This window comes from Ceratotherium simum, chromosome 1, assembly GCF_057802395.1.
Source record: "Ceratotherium simum simum isolate JZ-2026a chromosome 1, ASM5780239v1, whole genome shotgun sequence".
Lineage (NCBI taxonomy): Eukaryota > Metazoa > Chordata > Mammalia > Perissodactyla > Rhinocerotidae > Ceratotherium > Ceratotherium simum.
This window is the reverse complement of record NC_141900.1, coordinates 80,369,096-80,388,724: the sequence shown is the minus strand read 5'-3', so window position 1 is coordinate 80,388,724 and position 19,629 is coordinate 80,369,096. Positions and strand designations below refer to the sequence as shown.

Sequence of the window (19,629 nt, the reverse complement as noted above, 5' to 3'; positions counted from 1 at the left end):
AAGAGATTGCATGTCCAAACAAGAGTGTTACTATAAGAGGATAGTTCAATACTTTTGTTACCGAGCACACCGGCTTTTGAGGGAAGAAAGGCTTTATTGTGAGGTTAACCAGCAAGGAGACAGGAGGCCAAGCTCTCAAATCTGTCTCCCCTGTCCAAGGTATTGGGTAAGGTTAAGCGATCAGAGAGGGCTGGCTGCTATGTGGAAACACTGGCAGGAAGAGTTTTGATCAGCAGGTCAAGATTTTTGGTTTTGCGCGTGCTCCTGGCTGACTGGCTTGCTAGCTGCCCCTGAAAAATAGCTTTAACGTTCTGTTAAGATGGGGTCAGTTATGAGAGGTTACCAAGAAAAGTACAGTAAACAAGGATAAAGTTGTTATGCAGATTTAAGTCATTGCCTTCTCCGTTGATAAGAGTTTCTAGAGGTTTAGAGTCATCATCCTCGTCCTGACACAGAGAGGGAGACACCTTTACAAGTGGAGATTTTGCTTATAAATGTAAATTTCCATTACAAAAGGGTAACTTCTAGGTTTTCAGAGCTTTCTATGTGTCTTCTGTTCTTTATCATCAGCTCAAATTAGCCCTCATGCCACAGATGCATATTTTGTGGTGGCAAATTCTGTTCCTGGTCCTGTGGTTACAGTTTTTTCAAATTTCAGTTAATTTTTCAGGATATGTCTGTTAGGAATGCCTCGAGTTGTAACACATTACCACAAAGCATCTGGACCAGGAACTGGAATTCTGAGTTTGACCAAGTGAGCCTCAGCCAGAGGTGTTACCATCCCCTTTGTTGTCACATAGAGGTCAGGGATGCCAGATTTATTGTAGTACAGAGCACTTTGAAAAATATGCCTAACTTATGTTAACAGAAGCTGATCAACAGTGTTTCAAAACATTGCCTTTTGGCCATGTTTCAGAGCTTTCCCACCTGTGTGTTTGGAATACACTAAAAATGTTCATATTTAGAGAGAGGGTTGCCTTGTGCACAATTCCAGGAAATGCCATTCACGTTTATTCAATGTAAAAGATACCCCTGGAGTTGTGCTATGTGACAGTACCGTCTATACTGCACTCCAGGGCATAAACTGGAGGGGATTGGGACATCTGTATGGGGTTTGAGGAAAGGATTCATAACATTTTCTTTATAATACATGGTTGAGATGGAAAAACCAAGTATTTGGAAATTCAATTATATTAAGGGTACAAATATTCTTTAAATCTAACGCCTCTTCCTTTTATTAACAAATGTGGTATGTACATTTATTTTGTAATATAAATGGATTTCAAATCAAATTGAACTTGCTCATATCAAGAATTTCAAAATAATGACTCTAGTCTTTAAGCATACTTAGAGGTTTTTCTACAATATTAGGATACAAATGATAACACCAACTAAACAGAGCTAGTGACTTGTTTTCACCGCACTTTTCCAAAGTTAAATTTTCAGTCCATAAGCCTTGTCATTACGTGTTAATATATACTCAGGCAGTCCTTGTACTTTTCAGTTAGTTCATTCTGATGCTCCAGTGTCAAGTTAGCCATCTTTTGAATCCAGTAACTATCCAACAACAAATCAGCAAGGTGAGAATAGAGTATTGACAATTTTCTGAAAAAACACACACACCTTTTAGCTCAAACTCTTCGTTAAACAAACTTTTCTGTACCGTCAGTATGCTGTGGTAGGAAACAATAACAAATAATGCTCTGATCTCATTTCTTCACATAAAAGCTGAGAACAGATGGGACGGTAGCAGCTTGGATTATATTATATTCACTATTTTGTTAACATAATTTAATGTGGAATTCAGGCAAACTTCTATAGGAAGGCTTCTTTGGAAGGAAACGATGTGTTAGTTGAATTGCCATGTTTTCAGAATAAACTCTTGATGTCAAACCAAAGCCTTGACGTATTCCTGTGAGTGCAGAACATAAACGTAGGCCCTGTTTGTATAATATCTTATTTCATATTTTCTTCTACCACGTAGTATTTCATCCCTGGTTGTTTGGGTATTTCTCTATAAAACAGTGTTCCTCCAAGCATTACTTCTTTGGAATTTTAAATTTTTTTAAAAAAGACAATTTTTAATAATTGGGGATTCGTTAATATATAATGGAAATCCTTTTGATTTGATAATCTTTTGAATTAGTGTTGTCTCTGTCATCTGACATCTTTATCTCTAAGAGTTTTGACAACTGACACCTTTTCAATATCCTTTGCTTCGCTGGCCCTGTATACAATCTAATGTTGATGATATCACGTAACAGGTAAAATAAGTGATTTTGATACTGGCCCTGATATCAGTTCCCCTACATTAAACCCAGAATATATGGAGTTAAAACCAAAAGCACTCATCCTCTTTTCCTGCTTCTCCAAGTTACATTCATATGTAACTATTGGGTTTTTTTGTATCCCTGAACTTCACAAGGCAGATAGAAGTCACTAATTGTTAAAAGCCCAGGTGGCCTCAAGCTGGGCTCACACTGATGTTTTGGCTAATTACCAGTTCATGAGGTTTGTTACAGGGAAACTGATATCAAGAAGCTAAAGCTTCTCAGACTTCAACTCCTTGGCTTTCTGGCACCGGAATCCATCCTCCACCACCGAGACAGACAGAGACAGAGAAGGTTGAAGGACACCCTCCTGTGGATTCCCTTATCTCACCATCCTCCTCCCTGCCGGCAGCCTCACAAGGCCAAACGCAGGCTGGTGGGAAAGTGCTGACTAGCAAGGCCACAGGCTCCCCGCTCCCTACAAGCAGCCACATTCCTCACAACCTTTAAAACCCCTTGCCTCCCAACTGTCGGGGAGACGGGACAAATTTGAGAGCTCTCACCTCCCTGCTGATGTCACCCAAAATAAAAACTCTTTCCTTGCCATAAGCCTGATGTTCTAGTTTTCTTGGGCCCCTCTTCTGTGGTGGGTAAAGGACCTGGATATGTATCCAGTAATAATTTTGCAGTTGATGTGAGATATTTTGGCTTTAGTTCTTAATTGCCTGACCTTGAGTTCTTGAGTTCAGTATGGTACTCTTGTAACCTAGCTCATAAATAATTTTGAAGATCTTAAAATTCGTAGCTTTTCTATGTTTAAGGTGGATGTATTATGGGAAGGTATCAGCATGGTTTGCTTAGCACTTTTGCTTAACTCGATAATGTTTACAATGAAATAAGACATTTAGACTGTAGAAAAGAATGGTCCGAGTACATAAATCCAGATTTGCTATAATCATATCAAATACCTATTTAGTGTAAAAACTTTTTTTGACTATTATCTGAAGACATTCTAGATTAAAAAGAAAACATGTTGCCCATTTTAAGGGAAAGAGATTTTTAAAAATTCACTCTATTTAGATATGAAGTTGTAAAGGAGACTGTGAGCTATTATGAATTTAGAACTTGATCTAAAGAAATTAAGATCTAAAGAAATTAATTTGACATTTCTTAATGTTAAAAGACTATTCAAAAAATTTAAAAATAGCATTAGGAAATACTGAGGTATGAATTTCATCTAATTCAACAATTAAAATTTAGAAATTCACATAATGTAGATGTTACATTTATAAGAAAAATATTTGAAAAATATTTATTTTGAATATTTTTATTTGAGACCCTTCTGAAGGCCCTTTACTACTTCTCATTAAATTGTGTTATTTATTTTAGAAACAAACATTTTTTCCAACTTACCAAATTTGAGAGTCAGACTTCGGTTAACTAATAAACGAGAGCAATAGTAGATAAATTCATAAATAATTGGTAACATTCACACAATTAAATTCAATTTAGGAATACCAATACAAGAAGCTAATAATAATAATAACAAAGGGAAAAATAGTGGTAGTAGTAATGCTAACCAGCACTACTTTCTATGTTACCATGAAAATTTGTGAAAAGCAAAAGCAAATTAAGTGGAATAAACTAAATATTTTACATGTGTATGCTAAATAAAACTTTCTCATGAACAGACTGTGACTAAAGTAACCCTACTGACTGATTTAGCTGGATGTCAGAGGGAGACGTGATTTTGTGTAGGACTGGGCAGCCACTTCTTGGTGGGGAGTGCTCTGCATTACGTCTTATTTGCCAAAATGACAGTTACCCAATTAAGAGTTTATGGAGGGAGCCGTGAAAATAATGTTCAGATATGATTTAACTGTTCTCAAGTTTTGAGTAGTGGTTTAAAAAGTCTAAAAATTCATTTTGGTGACCTGCAGCACATTGGGAAGTTTTGTTCTGTTGGGGGCGGGGAGGAGTTACCCCCCAGTGGGTGGATAGGCGAGTATGTGTGTATGTCCACAAGTACCTGCAAGCATTTGTGTTTCTATATATATATATACACACACACACACACACACACACACACACACACAATGGGGCGTGTGCTTTAAATTAGTCATGTAACTTTTCATAGCCATAGCTGTTGGCTAAAGTGTACTGTTTTACAAACCAAGATCATAGAAAAAATTTTGCTCTCTTCAATTATAATTGTGTTTGAACACTCCTTTTAATGTATCAGTTTATTTGACAAAGTATTGGAAAATCAAGATCTATTTTCCAAAATATCACTAACCTGTCATTTGAGGGTAGGCTTATTTCTTTTTTGTCTTCCCTGTTATAGTACAGTACTTGGTATGTAATAGGTTCTTAGTAAATATTTGTTGAATTACTGAGTTACTGAATATTTGAGAAAACATTAAATAGTAGCATAGCCTTTCTAAATAAAAGTTGAGGCAGTTATTGCTTTAAAGTTTTCTTTTTGTGGACATTTAGAAAACTAGGGTAATGTAATACAGAAGTGATGTGCAAGGCTTTAGGCTTAAACAATGAATGACGTGAGAATGGACTTCGGTGCTTCATATGTATATAGCATAAAGTACATCTTTTTTTTAGAAAAGTTATCTTTGACTTAATTATACTCTATCAAATTTTATTTCAAAAACATGCTTGTAAGATGTATATTAAGAAATTAGTTTCTGGGTGCCAGTTGATTTCAGTGACAAGTAATCTTTTACCTGAGGACTGGTGAATGACTTGATCTACTGCCAGAACATCATCCATTGGTCACTTTCCAGGGATGTCTCCTTTTATTGGATGGAAGCTCCAATATTAGCATGTTATGCACTCCCATTATTCTCCCCTTTTCTTGCTTCCTTCCTTCCCAAGGCCCTGTGCCTGTCCTCTCTCTCCTCCTTTTTTCCTCTGTCTTGCTCAATCCTTAATCAATAGGGGAAACTATCATTTGATGTGCCCTATACTTTCAGGGGCAGATTGTCACTTAGTGAACTCATGTTAAGCTGCTGTGCATTTTAAAGGACTGATGGGTCTATATACTAACCCATTGCAGGAATTTTATCAAGGAAGGGAACCTGGAAACAATGCTCCAACCCAAAGAGTTTGTCATTGTAGAATGCTAGACATTTTGGTAGTCAAAGGTAAGGTGTGTGACTAATGTTTACCAAGATGTGACAAATCACAAAACTGTCACGTAGAAGCCTTTGAATTGTGTAAAATTGACCCAGTGTTTTTTCATCATGGTTACTTAATGTAATTCCTTGTAATATACTAATGATTTTGGTGCTAAATTATATTTGTAATTGTTAGTGTATTATTTTAATCTCTATATTGATATTTAATTATTTCTCCACCTTATAGCCAAATTTTACAGTGATGTTCAGGTACATTTCAGGAATTTATAATACTCAGGACTTCAGAAAGCTATTCCAGAAAGTATTAGAATATGCTCTTCTTTGCTAGAAAAGTAATTTTGGGTGGTTCTATAATTTAGCAATGTAAATACATAATTTATAGGATAAGTACGGTTAATAGAATTTTTGTGCGAGAAACTAACAGAAACTAAAACTAGAATAATGTCTTTTAGTATGAAGAAAATTTTCAGATCTGCTTTAGCACAAAATATTTAAGCTTTCTGTTCTATATATACACATCCTAGATTATCTTTCAGTTGTTAGCATCTTGAATCCCCTTTGAGTTTTCTTGGACATCTGTTTTGTGAATTTAAGTTTTATCCTATAAAATGGAGCTAATAATACTTCTCAGTATTAATGAAGAGTAAATAAGGACTCTCCCTCAAGTTGGCTTGGCTGTAGGTCTCTGATTAGGTGGGCAGCAGATGGAGTAGAGCCAATAGCGTCCTTTTACTAAGACAGGGTGTTAGGACCAAAATGCATATACCATGGCCCGACATACAGGGCATTTCACTGTTGAGCAGCATTTTTTATATACATTTGGTGTAGTGTAGGTTTTATCTTCAGACCAGTATATTATGTGGCAATGTGTAGGACATCTGGTCACAGTGAGTGGCACTGTGCAGTGACCTTTCTCCATCCCTGTGGTTTTTGTTGTATTTGGAGGTTGGCTTATTTTCTGTTTATGTGGCCAGAGCCTTTTCATATTTATTTGAATTGCTTTAATTTCTTATATTGCCACTATTTTTTTTTTTAAAGCTTTTCTCATAGATTTGGTATAAAGTCACCACCTTCTGCAAGATTAAGGCAGGTTAAGGTTAGGTTGTATGTGAGGGCTAATTCTCCTGGACATGGGGTGAAGGAGAACATGCTTTTAATTTCCCCCCATGCTATGCTCAACCTTTGCCTTGGTGGAATAGATGGATGAGCCTCAGGAGTTCCTTATTTTAATTCCCTCATGCCCTGGAAATTATGTCCTTTTTCATTATTTCTAATGAGAAATTTGCTTTGTATGTAAGCATTTTTATGTTATGTGTTTTCCAAGCAGACAAGACATAAGACTTATGAAGTGCCTATATCTTAAAATATGATTCATAATTATACTAACCAGAAGATACATCTGCTGATATTTCTTTGTCGTAAGTAAAAGCCTAATTTAAAAATTGGTTTTAGTCTTATCCTGGATATGATGCATATCTGTCTTTCTATTTTAAGTTAATCAAATAGGCAAATTCTGGATTTATAGCTAAGCATCATGCTGTGTAAATAAATCTAAATTGATTTACTGATGCCTCTCTAACTCTGCTTTAGTTGAGTAGATTTCTTAACTCATGAATATCAAGTCCAACAACCTAGAACGTCAAACCCTCAGGAATTTTAAAATTGAATCTTTCCAGGTCACTCTATTCAGAAATCTGAAGTAGTAGGTGTAGAGTAGGTTTTTAGTATCTGCATTTTCAAAAAAGCTTTCAAAGATTGTGATTAGCCAGGTTTGGGAAACTGACTGGTTTTTCATTCTTTAAAAGTGATCATGGGCCGGCCCTGTGGCTTGGTGGTTAAGTGTGCGCGCTGCGATGCTGGTGGCCCGGGTTCGGATCCCGGGTGCGCATCGAGGCACCACTTCTCCGTCCATCCTGAGGCCGAGTCCCACATACAGCAACTAGAAGGATGTGCAGCTATGACATACAACTATCTGCTGGGGCTTTGGGGGGAAAAATAAAATAAATAAAATCTTATAAAAGTGATCACACTTGCCTCTTAGTGGTATCTGATCTATTTGTCTGGTTTTAGTCTTGCACAGCATGTTGAGTTGTGTTGTGGAAATTTCCTTTGAGCTTCCTTTTTCAGTCAGCATTGTAAAGATAAAGGAATTGGAGGTGACTGGAGCCATGACACATTTTCAAGTCCTAAGAGGCAAAGATAACTAGGTAGAGAAACACAAGACGATGCAAAGAACCAAAGGAAGATGTTATCAAAGATTTAGAGAGTGAGTCAGAAGATATAACACAAATACAAATATAGGGTGCCCAGTTACATTTGAATTTTAGATAATGGATAATTTTTAGTATAAGTACATCCCAAATATTTCATGAGACATATTAAAAATTTGAGCTAGTTTTTAGTGTAAGTATTTTAGCATCATCTATTGTTCATCTGAAGTTCAAATTTAGTGGGACATCCTATATTTAGTTTAGCAGCCCTGCCTGGAAGCCTACTGGTGTGGAAGGGGAGGACATGGTGTACTGCTTAGACTCAGCAGTGTTGTGTGAAGTAGCCATTCAACTAAACTGGCTCTAGAAGCAGGCTTTATTTTAAAATACCGTTGTTGTTGTTGTTGTTTTCTTGTTAATTACTTAAACGCTAGCTTTGTAATTGATAAAATAGACTGCTATTTGCTTTTCCCTCTTAGTGGGAAAATCATTATATAGTCTCCTTTTTTGACATTCCTTGGTGAACAAATATGCTCAACATTTGCCTTTACTTAGCAATACGTATTCTGTACATGAATTCAGAATTGCTTTTAGAATCCAAAAATCTACAGCAAATATTTATGTCATGCTAGTCTAAATGCTCAGTTCTTTTAATGTTAATCTTGAAGAAGGCTTTTATCTGTTTAATCTTCACAGATCCTTGAGTTTGCTAAAATGAATGTTTGCCGTGATGTCTTGGAGGTGGCGTAGCATTTTTCCCAGCTAAATTTTGTAAGGTTAAAAAAGGATTTAAATATGAAATAATTTTCATTCAGAGAGTAATGTGATCCATGCATTTCTTGTCCCTAAATTCATGGATATAAATGTAGTGATCAATATGATTTAACTTATTTGAAATAAATTATTTTTAAAGTTGCAACTAAGATTTCTGTTTTAGGTACTGACTAGAATTTTGTTATTCATTAGGGAAACAGGCATTAGGAGACCTTCATCTTGATCTTGTCTGGGCTGGTCTCCAGTTCTGGCCTCTTGATCGGAAAGGTCAGGATGGAGCAGCGGTGCCAGTTGCCTACACAGTAGCCATTCTCGAGCTCCTCTTCTTCCTCAACAGACCGTTGGTGTTGATTAGGATATCAGGCCCCCTTATTATGTAGGAGTGGCTAGATTCTTCTTGAGTTCCCAGGGTGACTCCTGATTGGTCAGTCAGTCATGATATTCCCTTTCCCTTCAGTGATTTCTGTAGGAATGGACACATGAATCATGTCTGGCCAGTAACCTGTGGTTGGAAATCTGTTGGAGGGTGTGCCTCACTCTACCCCTTTTGCAGAGTAAAAATATTTTCTTGTTCAATCTTTGTTTATGATTGTGTGAGGATGCTTTGCATAGAGTTAGTATGGATTTCTTTGGAGGAAAGAAACCTGAGGATAACCCAGCACATGGAGGTTATAGACAGATGGAGAAGGCCTGGGTCCTTGATGACTTCATTGAGCCACTGAATTTACTGACTCTGTAACCCTCTTACCTTTGGACTTCTTGAGCTATATGTAATAATAAACCCCTTTATTGTTTAACAGGCCATTTTGAGTTGGAGCTTCTGTAACTTGCAGTCAAATGCACTCTAAATTAAAGGAGTAAGGTGGACTTTAACGCTTATCTTTTTAGTTTCTACCACTGCCTGTATCACAAGGATGGATCAACAAAGATGGTGAGCTGAAAGTCCTTTACCTTCGTCTTCTCCTTTACAAATGGCCATTTCTAATTCATGATGTATCTACTTAGAAAGAAAGCAAAAACTTTAAACATTTCTGGGGAAAGCAAATTTATATCATTTTCTTCTTTCAAAAGCAGCTATCCCAAACCACTTATTACCTACTGGAAAAAGCCACTGTGTGACTTGGAGCTGGTCAGCATATTGAAGCTTTTAGACCAGCACACAGTTGTCTGCTGCTGAGTCTGTCCGAATTCTTTGTGATGAACATAGAATTACTGTTTCTTGCAAATGTGGCTTCAGCATACGGAACTTTGCCATGAAATACCAGATGGTGTCGAGGCACAGAGTTCTTCCTGCTTGCGAACAATATCATCTGCAAACAGTGCTACTCACACTGCAGCTCAAAAGAGAAATCCTTTACTGTTTCTTCAGGCCTCACTAAGTCTGGCCATGAACTTGTTATTTGGACAACACACAGCTATCTGGGAATTCATTTCTAAGATTGTGTCTGTTCCCTACTGCTCAGTTATGTCACTGCTAGAGTCTTTTGCCAATGGTTATGAAAGGATACATGCCCAGAAAAGTGGTAGTGAACGGTGATATCCTTTTTCACTCTGGATTTTCTTCTACTGTGTAGATGAATTCGCATCAGCAAACGTTGTACCTAGTGTGTATTGAGGGGGAGATATAAATGACTGGCATCCATGTTTAAGGAATCTGTACCCTAGTAAGGGGAAAATCACATTGAGCAAATGATAGATGTATGTACGAGGTGCAGAAGTGGCACAGAGAGGATGGGATGACAATTTGGGGGAGCAGAAGGAAGGAGATTTCTAGGAGGTTTTACTTGAGTTATGTTCTAATGGATGAGAGGATATTCTAGGTAGAGGGAACTAACAGTGGATGTAAAGACTCAGTGATGTGAACGAGCATGGTGGGATGATGTTTTGGAGGTAAATGGGAAGGAGGGGAACTTTTACTCACCTCTTCAAGCTGATCAATTCACTTGACTGAATCTGGTAGATTCTAGTGGTCCTGTGTCTTGACCTGGGTATGGAGAATGTGACTTGAGGAGTTCAAGAAGAAACCCCAAGGGTAGCCAGTGGCTAAGAGCATGCCAGTCAGATGTACCTGGCTCTGCCCCCAAAAATTATGAGACCTGGACCACTTTCTAAATTTTTCTGGATCTTAGCTTCTTCATATTTGAAATGAGGAACCCACCTCATAGGGAATTTAAAATAATCCTTGTAAAGAGGTTAGAAATGTGCTTACCATGTAGTAAGTGGTCAATTAATATTAGCTATTATTGCTAGGTATTAAATTATAAATTTATTAATGGTGGTCAAGGGGAAATCATATTGTTTCAAAAGGCCAGTCCCCTCATGATCTACTTTGACATAGTCCACTAGAATTATTTCTGGAAAGCATTGACTAGAAACTTTGTCAGGCTTGTGACAGACTCTGCTTCTGCCTTGTGAGGTTTTGAGATGGCAGAACACGTACTGGAGTGCTTCCGGTTTCCTGCCTTTTTCCCGTAGTAAACCTCCAAGACTACCTGTTTAGGAAGCCTTATTGATTTTGTCAGACCTTAATGAGAGAGGAGGTGACTGTTGGTTGCAGTAAAACCTTTTCAGAATGGCTCCTAAGGTTTCTGTTTCCGTTTGAACCCTCTACCCCCATAGTCATCTCTGACTTGCTTGATTGCAACAGATTGCTAAGGCTGTTATTTATGATAATTGGTGTATTAGTAAGGATTCTCTAGAGAAACAGAACCAACAAGATATATATAGGTATAGATGAGAGAAGATTTATTCTAGGAATTGGCTCACATAGTTACGGAGGCCGAGAAATCTCACAGTCTGCCCTCTGCAGGCTGGAGAATCAGGAAAGCTGGTGATATAATTCAGTCCGAGTCTGAAGGCCCAAGAACCAGGAGCCCTGATATCCAAGGGCAGGAAAAGATGGATGTCCCAGTTCAAGGAGACGGAGAATTCACCCTTTCTTAGCCTTTTTTGTTCTGTTCGGGCCCTCAGCGAGTTAGTTGATGCCTGGCCACATTGGTGAGGGTGGATCTCTTTACTCAATCTACTGAATCAAACGCTAATCTCTTCCAGAAACACCTTCACAGACACACCCAGAATTAATGTTTTGCCAGCTATCTGGGATCCCTTAGCCCAGTCAAGTTGACACACAAAATTAACCATCACAATTGGTTGATATTCGATTTTGATGAGCTTATGTTATTAGTGGGGACCATTAAAGATTATTATATAGGTTTGTTTCAGTCGTTGGTGAAATGATCTGTCGCTGAATAAGAGGGTTCTAAAGCAGATTTTAAGGATAATGACCAACAAGATTTGCCAGTTTTTTCTCTTTCCTGTCACCACATTCAGGAACATGAAACAGTCCTATTGAATAACTACTCAGCACTTAATTTGATTGTCTTTTTGTAAGACTAAGCTGAGTGGAGACAGAGAGTCAAATAAGAACATGCCAGTGGGATAGGGTGCATATAATGAAAGGTAAAAACTTGGATTCGGCCTTGGATTCAGGAGACCTATGTTAAGATCCTGGTTCTATGACCTAACTGGTTTTGTACCTTAACCTCAGTTTTCTCGTCCATAACATGGGACTGATGACACTGTTACTCTCTGCCAATGGAAAACACTAGGCAAATACTTAGGTATTGCATTTTGGCCCCTGTTCAGTTTCTCTTCAGTCATAGCACAGGGCTCTGCCACAAGCTTATATACTGTGGGGCCTGCTGTTGTGACTGAGGCCACACCTGTTTTGCAGGACGCAGCATAGCTTTGTTCATCTGTGTCTTCAAGGAACACTTGACCATCACACATACCGGAGCTGTCGAATTGAAATATAATATGAGCACATGTGTAACTTAGCCATATTAACTAGTAGCCATATTAAAAAGATGAAAGTCATTTTAATGATTTACTTTACCCCATATATACAAAATGTTTTTCAACGTGCAACCAACATGCAGGTATTAGTGAGATGTTTCATACTCTTCTCTTCATTGTACTGAGTATTTGAAATCCGGTATGTGGGTTAGACTTAGAGTGCATATCAACTTGCTTAGCCACATATCAGGTGCTCAGTAGCCATGTGTGGTTAGTGGCTGTTGTACTGGACAGCACAGCTCTGGGCAATCTGTTAACTGTTCATCTGCATCCATCTTAAGGTTGGTTTTTGTCTCTGGCTTGTGCAGTCGCTGAAATAAAATCACCACATATTTCTAACATAATAGCTAGCAAGTATAAAGCATTTAATGTGTGTTAAGCACTTTTTTCTTATCATCTCATTTACTACAGCAGCCCTATTAAATGTGTGTTATTACTATCCTCGTTGCTTAGATAAGAACTTGAGGCGCCGAGGTTAAGTAACCTGCTGAAGACCCTGCAAATTAAGTTGTGGGGGATCTTGGATACAGCAGAAGTAGTCTTACACTAGAGCCTGTGCTCTTACTTACTCTCTCTGCTGCCCCATTAGTCATATATAACCTTACTAATTCATGAAATAGGTGAAAATATCTATTCGAGGCTGTATTCTTATCCATTTTGGTGGTTTGAGGTAATCTTGAGTTTTTATAATTGCATGATAAACCAACTTTTTTGTTGGGGTAAGTGAGCATGAGAGTAGATGTAGCCGTCCTAGTCAGGAATAGTTTCATAGCAACCAATTGACATTTGTTCTTTTGTTTATTCTTAAAAAAACAAAAACAAAAACAAGCACATTCTATGTGCTAGGCATTGTTGTAGTATGGAATTAGAGCTGTGAGCTAAAATCAAGATTTTATTCTAAAGTAAATTTTATTCTAGTGGGGGACTTAAATAATCAAATACATACAAGCTGTCTATGACACATCAGACAGGATAAACACTTCTCCTTGAAGAAAATGTGTGGCTATAAGGGAAACAGAATAATATGGTGGTTGGAAAGAATACAGGCTTCAGATCAGTATACTGGTTCAGACTCGGCCCCTGCCTCTTACAGATGTGAAGTTAGGCAAGATGCTTAACTTCTTTGAGCTTAATTTCGTTGTTCGCAAAATGAGGATAAATGCTTTATAGAAGATTGAGGAAGATTTAATGAGGCATGCGTGAAACTGCTCAGTACCGTGCAGCAAGGAAAGTCATAGAATTCATGGATTTAACATTGCTAGTTTCAGTATTACCGGCAGAACCTCTCCCCCAGAGACAGTCCCATAGTGGCATGTAATTTTGCTGAGGCTAGAATTCGACTAGGAGGTCAATGAGAATATGGATAGAAGTAATTCACTTAGCAGCTGAGTAAGCCTAGCCTGGGGCCTATTTGTCCACAATGCAATGGGATTTTGCTGTTCTGTACTCATCACTTAGTATACATTTTATTATAAAATATGTTAGTGGTATTTGCAAATTTGGGGCTTTTTAATCCCCCCTTTCAATACTGTGGGACAATAGATTTCAGTCTGCCACAGTAACTATGTTTAGTCTACCTTAGGCATGTAGACTCTGGTGTTCATTGTTCAATGGGGCAAGTTCATCGGATAAGGAGTTTTTCATATAAAATAACATATGAAAAGAATATTTTTTTTAGAATAAAGTAAACTTTACCAGCAAGGGACAGTAGCACTGTGGCATTTTCCCCGAGTTGGGTATCTCATTGGGATTTGTATCAGTTAGGATTTTGTTCAGTCACATATTACCAATGAACCCCAAATAAGAGTGATCTGTACATAGAAAGGTTTATTTCTCTCTCACGTAAAGGAAGTTTGGGAGGTAGCAGTCCAGCATTGCAATGGCTACTCCACACAGGGAGGAGTCGCAGGCTCTCTCTAGCTTGCTGTTCCGCCCTCTTCCTGGGCCAAGCTGACAGTTCATCTAGTGCATCAAATTCCAGCCAGTAGGAAAAGAGGACAGAAAGAGGCAAAAAGTGTTTGCCTCAGCTATTTTTATGATTTCCTGGAAATCGTGCACACTTGTGCTTATATCTCATGGGCCTTAATTTAGTCATTTGACCATGTTGCATGGTCAAGTGAGGCTGGTATTTGTAGACTTAGATGGGCATATTCATTGTCTTAAATATCTGTGCTTACAGAAGAGGTCAAGAAAAGTTATTCGAGTAGGAAGCTATTAATAGCTCTGCCTCCCACAGAATTTTATAATGTATGAGACGTGGCCAGAGCCCCTGTGTTATTCTGTTCTGATATGCAGTTTGGGGAGGTCCATTGTTTCAGAAAGATGGAAGGTGCTGGTTATTTTGCCCCAGTGGTTTTATGTGGATCTTTTGACAGAGTGTTTGATAGTCAGGGAAAAGGAAAATAGCACCTATCCTTTAGTCTTTTCCTGTTAATATCTTTTACTACATCTCATTAACAAGCATTAAAGCTATGCTGTTGTGCATTTCAGAGACCATCTGTGCCTGGAGTAAATCCTTTTACCTCCTTGAAAAAAATCGATGTCTTTCTACCTCTCTTTGGGGTATATGTACACACCACCGCTCACCCTCCAATCCTGGAACTACAGTACCTACTAGTCACCTGCCACTTTGCTGTGAAATCTGACTGTGATCACCTTGATTCACCAGAATGTTATGCGGCCCCCCACCATGAGTGTCAGGACTTGTGATGGGGACCACAGGTTAGGACAGGCTCCACGCAGCAGTGGCGGCCGGCTTCCTGAGTAGCGTAATGGCTGGTCTCTTGTGGTGGTCAAGATCCTGGCATAAGTCTTCCGTTGATTATGACTTAGAATGAAAAGACTAGAATCTAATTTGAACATTTAAAAAAAACCCAAAAACCTAAGAAAAATAAAACATCTCTGAACTCTGGAGGTTGAACTGTTTTTCCTGTGGCAATTATTATGGATAGATTATCGCTGCCAGCTAGGATTTATAAAATTTAGCTTTTACTGTCAGTATTTGAAGTGTTCTTTTTGTAAGGCTGATCTCTTGGTTGTATTTAGATATTTGCATGGATATTTATGTTTTAGTTAAGTATCTGCAATTTAGTTTCATATAAAAAGCGCTTGTAAAATTCCCATTAGATAATTTCTGCTGGTTAAATTTTTCTTTATTTTTGAAAAATATCTTATTCCTTCATTGGTAAATAGACTAGTGTGAAGACAATATGTGAGCAAAACTAAAATGTAGGCTGAATAATAATAAAATCAACTGCCCCAAAGAATTTTAATTAATAGATTGTGTCAAACTGGATGAATACATGTAATGACAGATTTCCTGCTTTCCTTAATCCTGGACTGATGAAGCTTTTTATAATGACCTGGATGAAGACTGTGGATAACACCATATTATGTTAGTGGATATAACAAAGCTAGGAGAGCTCTTTGGTCATTGGGTGAAGGAATTAGAATTCTAAAAAAAAAAAAAAAAAAACCTTGATCAATTGGAAAAGTGGACAAAATAAATCTAGCAAAATGAAACATGGCTTAGTGAAGCACATGTAAGAATGTTTTAGAAACTTTTGTTGATTATAAGCACCATGTGAGTCAGTTGATGTGACTGCCAAGAAGAGTTAATTTGTTTTTAGTTTGAATTAATAGACATAGAGTGCTTAGAATGTGGGAAGTGATCCTCCCACTTGTCTCTGTGTTGGCCATACTATCCTAGAATCATGATCACTGTACCCAGTACATTTTAGGAGGGACGTTGCTATTGTAATGAGTTTCATTTGCATAAGGTTATGGCTTTCAAAGTGCTTTTTTATACTTACTTAAATAAAACTTAGTTAAATAAAACTATTTAATGCTTAATTTACGGACAAATTGGAGAGTACCCTTAGGACATTGGGGGGACTGGCAAAGTTTATTCTGGAAAAGAGAAGACTCACAAATAATCGTTAGGTATCTTCAAGTTCCTGAACTCTTCGGAAGCAGGAAAGTTAACATTAAGTCTGCTTTGTCTTTAGCGCATAACTAGGATTGTGTGGAAGTCATTGGGAAGCAGCTTTCAATTCTTCATAGCTGTCCAAAATTAGAATTGGCTTCATTGTGAGGTAATAAAGTAGGGTGTGTGTGTGTGTGTGTGTGAGAGAGAGAGAGTTTTAATAGGTTCATACGGAGTCTGAGAGACTACTTGGTATGGACTGTGAAAGATTAATGCGTTGATTAGAAAATTGTGTTGCTGTCCTTGTCTTTTAGTCCCGTGTGAGATGCTGGTATTACCTTTCATCCATGCCATGCTCTAGAAACTTTACCCTGATAGTTCATAAGGGTAAATGGATCACTGTTGGATCACTGATGGATCACTGTTTTAAACAAAACAGTTTGAAAAAACTTGGAAAAAACCCTCAATCTTGAAATGTTAAAAAAAAAAAAAAAAAAAAAAAAAAAGGATGCAGTCAAGTTCAATCTTCTACCTGAAAGGAGACTTGAAAAAGTCAGTTGGTTGATTGTCCAGTCTCCCTGCAGGATGATCAGATTTAAAGTGTATGATGGATCAGAATTGTTAAAAGTTGCTGTTATAGCTTATTTTAAATCTCGTTAAAATTTGAGTTCATAAAAAGGCTCTTGTGATTTGAAACCTAAAATGAATAAAGCAGTATAGGTTGAAAAATCGTTCACTCTTCTTTTCCATCTGTCCAGTTCGTACAGCCATCCTTCTTCCATAATTTCTCTCTGCATGTGGAAGCAAATTCAAATACAAGTTCTGTTACCCCTTTTCTATGAGTGTAGTGGCTTATATTTGTGAAAATTTAGGTTGCTGGCATTTTTTTTGCTGCCATAGGCCCCAGGGGTCGGGGATGGGGGATGGGTAGTTGCTATAGGACTAAGAGCTGAAATTGGCTGAAATTCAATTTCCATTCAAGCCTTCCTCTGTAAGTGGTAAGCCTGTAATAGATTCCAGAGTTACAAAATATTTATATCAGACTGATACTGCCAATGCAATTGTTGTCTAGGTGGGAGACAGATTTTTGGTGCTTCCTACTCCTCCATCTTCCCAGAAACCTTCTTGTCTCATGTCGATTTAACTTGCATTTCTTATTATGAATGAAGTTAGGCTTGTTTTCATAGCTTGAGTCATTTCTCTGAATATATCCATTTTGTCCGTTTTTCTATTGACTTATTGGGCATATTCTTATCAATTTCTAGGATCTGTGTTTGAAAACTAGCTCTTTAGGATATGAGTTCTATTTTTTTTGCTGGTTAGTCTTTTTTCCAGTGATTTTTGCCTATGGTATCTTTTGCCATGCTAAATTTATTTTTAATGTTTATGCAATTTTATGCCTTGTGGATTTTGATTCATGGTTACAAAGGTCTTTCTCATATGATGTTGAAAGGAATCTTGCCATTTTTTCTTTTAGTACCTTGACAGTTACATCTTTTAAATTTTAAAACATTGCAAGTTTTAGTGCATTTGGATTGTAACAGTGTACGTTATGGTTCAATGTAATTGTTTTTCTGCATGGCTTCCCAGTTATTCTAACACCATTGATTGAATAGACCATCTTTTACTACTGACTTGAGATGCTATAAAGATATTTTATAGTACATTTCTGATAGTAGTTAGATCTTTTTCTTAACGTCTGTTCCATTGGTCTATCTGTTGTTGTATAATGCAGTTTTTTGGTAATGCAAATAGATCTTAGGGAACTCTGCTTTCTGACAGCTCTCCCCACTGCTAGATTTTAAATGTAATTTCCTTTTTTTCTCCTTATCTTTTATGTGGAAATGTAGACCTCTTCTCTATACTAATAAAGTATCCATGTATTGACTGTTTGTTTGTCACTATAATATTTGCTATCATTTTGTGTCTTAAACACAACTTCAGTAATTTTTATTCATAAAAAAGTTGAAGCCTCATATTATCCAGGTATCTCTGGCATGTTTTATGAACTGTACCAACATTGTTGGAGTTTCCAAGAAGAGAGTTTGCTCAAATCTCCTTTCCTTGATTTGTCTTCATGAATTTTCCATGCCATAATCACCAAAAAGTCATTGATACAAGGGCTAAACTTAAACACTAGATTTTTAACTAATTTTAAATACTGTAAGCTAGAAATTACAAAGATTTATAGGAATTTTTAAAGAACAAAATGTGTCTGATGAAAGAATATTGAATGAAGAAATCCACGGTTTCCGTTTTTTGAATGATATTTATTTTATCAAATGAGGTAGTTAGGACAAATGATCATTAAGGTCCCCTCCAATTTGTTGTCATTCCCTCATACATTTCCATTGTTTTGCCTGGACACTTGGTTTGCAAGCCGAAGCCCTTGGCAGTTCCCAGGGCTTGGCAACTAAAGTGCTCTCAGCTGTCTTGCTCTCAGCAATTGCTGTCCTATTTCCATCTGGTCCCTTTTGTGAACCATGCTTCGAGAGCTGAAGTTGTGGACTTAATTTGCCTTGCTAGTACAAACACACCAAAGGTCCCTGCTTTCATTCTCTTCATGTTATAGAAACGGAGAATGTAATGTAATGGTGATGTTCCTGCATTTCAGCTTGCTTTAGCTTTTCCTAAGATGGAGATAACCTTAGTAAAGAAATGGAATGGTCTTCTCTCTTCACTGCTGAAGGCAAGAGGTTTGTTTTTGTTTTGTTTTTTTTTTAAATATATACTGGGGTACAATAAGACACTTCTTTATCAGTCTGTTACTACCAGCAACAGTTTCTTTACAAACTGTCTTGTTTGTTAGACTCCTAAATAAAACCCATTTTTCTGAAAGAGCTTGTCTGTTTATATTTGAATGTTGTTTTAATAAGCCCTTTGAACAGATTTAAACTTGTTTCACATCAGCTTTCTTTTCATAGCCAAATCATACCAGTTTGTTTAGTCTTTCTAATCCTTGAATCATTTTATCCTCAGCATGTTTCCAAATGCTTCACATCTCTCTATAGAATCCAGAACTGGCCTGAGTTCTTTAATAGTCTGATGGGAATCGAATGAAATGGAAAGATCACTCCTTCCCTGTTCCTTATGCATCTTGGGATTTATTGTTTTTTATATGCAAGCCTATGTTATTCTCTCTCTGGTTAAGCACTTAAGAAAAAAAAAAAAATCCTTCTGCATGTCCTGTGTCCTACCTCTAGTGTAGTTTTTTCTTTTTCAACCAGGGGCTCCTCATTCTCATTTTGTACTGGGCCTTACAAATTAAGTAAATGACTGATTCTGCTTGTAGTTGATGACTAGAAGACATGGTTGGTAAGTCACAGTTCATGTCTAACCCACCCTCCGTAATAACTATAGTAGCTAGACCCAGGGTGAAGAAATCTGGTTCTAAACTTGCACTGCTCTCCCTGGTTCACAGCTCTTCCCCCAACATTCTTAAA

The 19,629-nt window shown here is 37.4% G+C and overlaps 1 protein-coding gene across 6 annotated transcripts in view; it reads left to right on the top strand.

The window, feature by feature from the left end:
- CADPS2 (calcium dependent secretion activator 2) overlaps positions 1-19,629 on the top strand; it is a 496,283-nt gene that overhangs the window by 100,249 nt on the left and 376,405 nt on the right. The window lies entirely within an intron of this gene.